The following is an 8,514-nucleotide window of genomic DNA, read 5'->3' as shown; positions in this document are numbered from 1 at the left end:
CAGCATGTCAAGTTAACCAATTTGACCCTGATGAAGCACTTTCACAGGGACATGGCATGGTGGGGGTACTGAGAAAGCATAAGGAGGAGAAAAAAAATTGCGATTGGAAATTAAACTATTACAAATATTTGGTCTTTGCTGAGTTCTGGGCCTGTACCATCAACATTTGTTATAACTCATCATTAGTTACCAAACACTTTCTTGTCAGGATGTTCTGTGGAAAAGACCTCTTTGATACTAATGGTGGCCTCAGTAGAATTTAATTCAAACTTCATTTTCTATTCCCAAGAATAATGGAATAGGTTTAAAATGGGTCAAGCCAGCAGTTTATATTAAAAATGGAATAATAGGATGCTTGTTCTGGGTCTGGAATTAAGGAATTTTTGGTGAGAATCTCTAACTAATGAAGCGAAACCCAAGCAAGATTTTGAAGTGTCTTTTTGATATCAGTTTTTTTGCAAATTATTCTCTTCTGTGCTGTTTCCCTGATAATGGCCCCATCCTATTTAGAGAGTCCCCATTCTGATCTTGTTCACTGTTTCTTGTCTTGTTGGACTAGGTAGTGATGGTGTAAGCAACTTCAGGCCAGTACGGTGCTTCACAATTGTACCAGTCTCCTCTGAGCTGCCCCAGGAGGCTTGCTACACTCACAAACCCATTCAAAAAAGATTCTCCCTAGTACCTTTGTTTACTTTGTCCCTTGTGACTCTGCCTTTTTAGCTAGTACTAGCTAACTTTAGTACTCCACATATTAGAGAACCTAAAGACAGTGAGTTACTATAGAGGGGACTAAAGATATTATATAAAGGTGTTAGTATAAATGTAAGGACTTCAACAAATATACACACTTTCCTAAACGCTAAAGGAAAATAAATAGGAAGGAAAAGAGACCACATAGTATGTGGCAAATGTAACATACAACAATATGATAATACTGAAAGCAAACATATCAATAGTATTAATAAAAGTAACAGCTTATCCTGATTACTGAAAGAGATTTTCATATTGACTAACAAAGGTAACCCTACACTATGCTGTATTCAAGAGACACAATTGAAATAAACAAATTCAAAAGTTTAAAATTGAGATACTATTTAGCCCAGGACCTAGTGGCTAGGCTTTTTCTTTCCTTTTGAGTCGGTGGCCTCTGCCACAAACATGCTCTTCCAGATTCTCAGTCAGGCCAAGAAGCATCCGAGCTTGATCCCCCTCTTTGTATTCATTGGAGCTGGAGGTACTGGAGTAGCACTATTTGTCTTGCATCTGGCATTGTTCAATCCAGATGTTAGCTGGGACAGAAAGAATAACCCAGAGCCCTGGAACAAATGGGGTCCCAATGATCAAAATGAGTTTTACTCAATGAATATAGATTACAGCAAACTGAAGAAAGAAGGTCCAGATATTTAAATGAAATATTTCAATATAAAGCTGCTTTAGAATGAAAGTCTTCCAGAAGCCGTCTGCACAATTTTCTACATAACCAGGAAATATTTCTCCTCTTGATGTATGAAGTCATGCTGATGTAATGTGTTGGAGAATACACTGATTAATACATAACTGAAACTTGAAACAAATAAAAGGTTAAAATTAAAAGGATGAGTGAATATACAACAGGTAAATGCAAATAAAAATGATGCAGGAGTTACAATTTTGATATCGGAAAAGGTAGAATTCAGGCCAGAAAACATTAACCAAGACAAAGAAGTACACTTCTTGAAGCTAAAGTCTGCAATTCATAACAAATGACACAATAGCAACAGTTACAAAGGAGATACTACAGGAAATGGAAGGGGAAATAGAGACACTCTAATAACAGGAGACTTTATCACACCTTTTTATGAAATAGGTAAATAAGTGGACAAAAAAATGATAAAAATATAGAAAATACAAACAAAAACTTAACAAGCAACTGGATAGCAATATATTATTTTCCTCTAAATTAGAGAATATTCCTTGTTCAGTGCACTTGTATATATATATAAAAACTAACCAGACTAGACCACAAGTAAAGCCTCAATAAATTCCAGAAAGTAAAATAATTCAAGTAAGATTTTCTGATCAAAATTTAATAAAACTACAAATCTGTAAGAAAATACAAATGTTTAAGAAGATACCAATCGCGTAAAAATTTAAAATTTCCTGACCGGGCGCAGCGGCTCACGCCTGTAATCCCAGCACTTTGGGAGGCCGAGGTGGGTGACTCACAAGGTCAGGAGATCAAGACCATCCTGGCTAACATGGTGAAACTCCGTCTCTACTAAAAATACAAAAAATTAGCCAGGCGTGGTGGCGGGCGCCTGTAGTCCCAGCTACTTGTTAGGCTGAGGCAGAATGGCGTGAACCCGGGAGGCGGAGCTTGCAGTGAGCCGAGATCACGCTACTGCACTCCAGCCTGGGTGACAGAGCAAAACTCCGTCTCAAAAATAAATAAATAAATACACAAATAGATAAATAATAAATTTTAAACTTTCTATGAACAACTCTTGGATCAATGAGGAAACATAAAACAAAGCTGCAAAATTTATGGAAAATAAAAACAAACACATAAAGTAAATCTATGGAAAATTGTTAAAGTAGTAAATTTTCTTAGGAAAATTTATATCCTTTAATATCTATATCAAAGATGATAAAATAAATAAATTAAATTTTTAACCCCAAAGCTAAATGTGCTCAACAAAGCAAATCAAAAGAAAGACAAAAGGAAAAATTAATAAAGATAAAATTAGAAATGAATTAGAAAAGAGAAAAACATAGACAGAAAATCAGAGAAATGAATAAATTGATTATTTGAAAAAATAAAACCTAGACAACTAAATTTAGTTAAGGAAAGGCACCAATTAAATAAGAATAATAAACGAGAAATTATCCAATGAAACAGAGAAAAACTTTTAAAAATCACTATCATGCAACTATATAAATAATATTAAAAACTTAGGTAAAATTAAAACTGTTTAGGAACATATAATGACCCAACCTGACCCCAGTAGTAAAGAAAGTCTAAACAAATCAGTTATTGCAGACAAAATAGAATCTTGAGCATTTTCCTCAATGAAAAGACAGGGACTACTAGATGGTTTCATAGGGTATTCTACCAAGCTTTTAAAGTTTAGATACCAAATTTTCTTAAAGTGCTCCAGATAGAAAAAGAAGGGAAACTTCCAGATTTCCAGTTCTATAAACATGATATTCATATCAACCTCTGATAATGATTGTACAAAAATAAACCAATAAAACATACTTACTAATGTTGATCAAAAAATCTTAAAAACAGTAACAAATAGAATCTATCAGCACATTAAAAAATAATACATAATATCCAAGTGTAGTTCAATGAAAAATATAAAGATGGTTCATATAATCATCTCCATGAATATGGAAAAGATAGACAATATTAAACACCAATTTCTCATTTTAAAAAATTCAATAAAATAAGAATTATTAGTGTATTAGTCCATTCTTGCACTGCTATAAATACGTGAGACTGTATAATTTATAAATAAAATAGGTTTTATTGGCTCACGGTTCTGTAGACTGTACAGGAAGCATGAAGCTGGCTTGGCTCCTGAGAAGGCCTCAGTAGACTTCCATCATGGAGGAAGCAGGAGAGGGAGCAGGCACTACTTACAAGGGAGGAGTAGGAGTGAGAGAGAGGGAGGAGGAAGGTGCTACCCACTTTTGAACAACCAGATCTCATGAGAACTCAGTATCAAGAGAACAGCACTGAGGGGATGGGGTTAAACCTTTCAGGAAGGATCTATCCCCATGATCCAATCACTTCCCACCAGGCCCCACCTCCAACACTGGGGATTACAATTTCACATGAGATCTGGGCAGGGACAGAGATCCAAACCGTATCAAATTGGTTATTTTAAAATATGAAATATGGCCATGCATGGTGCTCATGCCTATAATCCCTGCACTTTGGGAGGCCAAGGTGGGTGGATTGCTTGATGCCAGAAGTTCGAGACCAGCCTGGCCAATATGGTGAAACCCCAATTTTTCTACTAAAAATACATAAATGTTAGCTGGGAGTAATGATTTGCTGTGATCATGCCACCGCACTCCAGCCTGGATGACAGCAGAGCAAGACCCTGTCTCAGAAAAAAAAAAAAAAAAAAAAGAAGAAGAAGAAAAGGAAATGAAAAGAAATATGTATTTCTTAGCACAAAAAACAGTTTCTTACTAAATGAAGCATTAAGTCCCACTAACATCAGGTATTGTGGTGGCATTACAGAACAAGAAGGAAACATGGATGAATAGCTTTATAATCTTTAAGTAGGAAAAAATCTGTCTCAAAATTAAGAAGTCATGAAGAAAATATCAGTATATAATATGATATGTTAAAAATCCTATGCATGGCAAAAAAAAAAAAAAAAAAAGAAAAGGAAAACAGCACAAAGGAAATATATGTATACATTTTTCACTCAAAAAAATCTAATATTTAAAAATTTCCAAGATGGAAAAAGAGATCAACAATCCTACAGCAAAATGGGCAAAATATATGAACAAATATTTCACAGAAGACATGAAAATGACTCTTAAACACACAAAAATGTGCTCTAATATACTTAATATAACAGCAATGCAAATTAAAATTCTCCAAGATATGCTTCTTACATTGCAGACTGACAAAATTCAAAGTTCACTGCCTTCTCAACTGATAAGACTGTGAGGAAACAGATACTTTGTTATATATTGTTAATGAGAATGCAAAGTAAAACAACTTCTATAGAGAGGAATTTAGTAACAGGTAGCAAAATTACATATACATTTATCCTTTACTTAGCAATTTCATTTCTAGGAATCTACCTCAACATATATTTAAGTATAATATGGTAAAAATATGAAATAATTTGTTCACATGAAATGAAATGATTTAAAGTTATTCATTCTGTTATTATTTGTAATAGCAAAATATAAGAAATTAATGTCTGCCAAGAGAGGATTGGTTGAATAAATTATTATTCATCCGTACAGTTGGACACTATGAAGATGTAAAAGGCAAATTTATGGAGACAGAAAATAGATTAGTGGGACTGGGAATAGCAAAATGGATTAACTGTAGAAGGGAATTAGAGGTCTTATTTGGTGATGAAAATGTCCTAAAACTGGATTAAGAATGTGCACCTTAGAAATTTACTAAAAATCATCCAATTGTATACTTAAAGTGGGTCAAGTTTATGGTATATAAATTGTAACTCAGCAAAACATCCATAGGCTAAGATAGAATGATCTCTTGCATATATTAAGTGAAAAAAGCAAGAAGAAGAATAGTATATAGAGCATATAGATTTTCATCGCTTTTAGATTTTTTAATGAACAGGGCAAGGAAATATGTATTTTTGAAAAATAAAAACTATCATGAATTCATATTGACATTTTCAGTGTAAATTTAACATTAAAGAATTTGTACTTTCACTTTACATTTTTTAAATTAGAACATGAGATCTACCCTCTTAGCAACTTTTAAAAGTGAACAGTACAGTATCATTTACTATAAGCCCATTATTGCACTGCAGATCTCTAGAACTTTTTTGTCTTCCATGAGTGAAACTTTATATTCATTGAACAGCAACTCACCACTTCCCTTTTCCCCCAGCCCCTGGCCCACCATTCCACTTACTGCTTCAACGAGTTTAACTACTTTAGATGCCTCATATAAATGTATTCATGTAATATTTGTCCTCCTTTGATCATCTTATTTCACTTTGATGGACTAAATATAGCATGTCTTATAAGGTAGGTCTAATGATGATGACCTCCCTTGCTTTTGCTTTTCTGGGAAAGTCTTCTCCTTCATTTTTGGAGGAAGGTTTTGTCAGATATAGTATTCATGGTTGGCAGCTTTTTTCTTTAGGCACTTTGAATATATCATCTCATTCTCTTCTTGCCTGGAGGTTTCTGCTTAAAAAAAATCCACTAACTCTCTTTGAAGTTCACTTGTATGTGATGAATCTTTTTTTTTTTTTTTTTTTTTTTGGCTGCTTTCAAAATTCTGTCTTTAGACTTTTGACAATTTGATTATAATGTGTCTCAGTGTAGATTTCTTAACATTGAACTTATTTGGTACTTGTTGGGCTTCTTGAATCTGGACGGCTATTTCCTTCCCCAGATTCGTGATGTTTCTGGTCGCTATTTTTTTAAATAAACTTTCTGCCACTTTCTCTCTCTTTTCTTCTAGGCATCCCATAATATGAGTATTGATCCTCTTGACAGTATCCCGTAAGTTCCTCAGGCTTTTTTCACTCTTTTTCAATGTAATATGCTTCCTCTTTAGGGTCAGTTTTTGGAGATTTATTTTGTTCCTTTTATTGGGCCATTTCCTCATTTCTCCATGTTTATTGTAACTTTGTTTTGGGATCCGCACATTTTTAAAGACTGTCACATCTCCCAGCTTTTACAGACCAGGCTTGTACAAAAGAAGACTTTGACCAATCAGCCTGCCTAGAGGTTCTGGGGGCCTCTCAAGTCTTTTCTGTGGATGTATCTCCCCTGGACTTCCACAGTTAGATTCCTCATTCGAGGGTTTCTTTTTTTTTTAGATGCTTGTATTCTCTTGCTCCCTCTGGTGTCTGTCTGCTGTATCACAGGTTTTCTGGAGCACCCTGCCCGGCAATTTCTTTGTTCTCAGTGGCCCGCAGGCATCTAGAGTATTCTAGGTCTTGTGAGTGCTGAGGAGAGATGGAAACCAGTTCCTTGGGCAGCCCTGCAAAAAACTAGAATGCTGGATTCATATTCCATTCTTCTCTTTCCTTCTGAGGGATAAGTCACCAGGGTGTATCAACTTCTGCCTGCTGCGCTGCAGGTCCTGTGGGGGGCGGCATGCCACCCAGAACTTCTGTGCTCAGTGGTCCTCATTTGTGTAGAGTATGCTGGGTCCTGTTAGCCTCCAAGAATGGAAAGACAGAAGCTGATTTTTTGCTCAGCTGCCAAAAACGTCAGAATATGGCATGTACCATCCAATCGTCTCTTTCTCTCCCCAAGGAACAGCTGGGAGCTGGGAGTTTTCTCTTAAATGTACAGCATTTTGGCCAGAGGGAGGAAGTACCCTGAGAAAGTGCCAGGAATTTTCCTACTTGCTTTGATGTGGTTGGTTTTGTGCTCATCCGAGGTGCGAGAGTCTCTGAACGGTTTTCTAGGTTTCTCATAAAGTGAATTGGTCAGCGTATTATTGTAGAATTGGTGTTTCTATAGGAGGAAGAAGGGTCTGAGGCTTCTTGTTCTGTCACTTGGTTGACATCACTCTATTTTACACTTTTATCTCTTTCATTTTACACTAAAGTTCTTTTTTTTTACATTGCCATAGTATCTTATTTATATTATTCTACAATATATAAAAATTTTAAAAGAATACCAACAATATTGTTGCTATTAGAAAGGAATAAATTCTCCACATATATATGCAAATACACATAAGCAACATGCTCATAAATATACATATGTTTACGTTAGCCAAAATAAATACTGGATTGATTAAAAAAAAAATTAAAATGGTTTTCTATGGGAAGAGGGAAGGAATATAGTTCAAGGAACAGGGAGGGAAATAAGATTATTTTGAATATCTTTATTTTTTTACAATATCTTTTAACTATAAATAAGTATATAGAATATCCTTAATTACATATATATTTAATTAAAAATATTAAAAATAGGCTGGGTGCAGTGGCTCATGCCTGTAATCCCAGCACTTTGAGAAGCCAAGGCGGGCAGATCACTTGAGGTCAGGAGTTCAAGACCAGCCTGGCCAACATGGTGAAACCCCATCTCTACTAAAAAAAGAAATACAAAAATCAGCCTGGCATCATGGCACGCACCTGTAATCCCAGCTACTTGGGAGGCTGAGGCATGAGAACTGCTGGAACCTGGGAGGTGGAGGTTGCAGTGAGCTGAGATCAAACCACTGCACTCCAGCCTGGGCAACAGAGGAAGACTCTGTCTCAAGTAATAATAATAATAATAATAATAATAATAATAATAATAAATAATTTTATTTATCTATTTACTTATTTTTACTGGTAATTTGGAGGTTTTACTTATGGGAAAGAGTTCTTTCAAGGGAACTTTTTTGGCAAGACCAAGAAAATTGTGTATCTTTCTTTGGTAAATTACAATTTACATTGGCATAATAAACACCTGTTAACTAATCTATTTCGCTCTAGGATTATTAGGAAAAATGTTTTTAATTCTCACAAATTCAATTGAGACTTTGTTTTACTTCTAAAACTTTAAGGAAGGTTTAGCCTACCAGATATAAAAATGAAAACCAGTGAGACTTGTAACAGAAACATTATTTATATTAGTTTATAACAATAGATTTGAGTTGTAGAAAAGTTAATGTTGAACAACTAGTAATTTTTACTTCAGTTCATTAGGCATAATGATTCCTTGATTTTTCAAAGCTAACTGTCTCCTTGATTAACAATGTCAATTTAGGCCTTGTAGGAAAAAAATTAAGGATCATTTCATTGATCTGTTTCTAACTAGGTAAGTTACTTTCTAAAATAAATTAATCGT

At 34.7% G+C, this 8,514-nt stretch overlaps 1 pseudogene; it reads left to right on the top strand.

Moving 5' to 3' along the window:
- The first annotated feature begins 1,158 nt into the window (after positions 1-1,158).
- Positions 1,159-1,434, top strand: LOC123575129 (cytochrome c oxidase subunit NDUFA4 pseudogene; annotated as a pseudogene).
- Positions 1,435-8,514: the final 7,080 nt, after the last annotated feature.

This window comes from Macaca fascicularis, chromosome 8 (genome assembly GCF_037993035.2).
Source record: "Macaca fascicularis isolate 582-1 chromosome 8, T2T-MFA8v1.1".
NCBI lineage: Eukaryota > Metazoa > Chordata > Mammalia > Primates > Cercopithecidae > Macaca > Macaca fascicularis.
The sequence above is the reverse complement of the archived record's forward strand: the minus strand, read 5'-3'. Positions and strand labels throughout refer to the sequence as shown.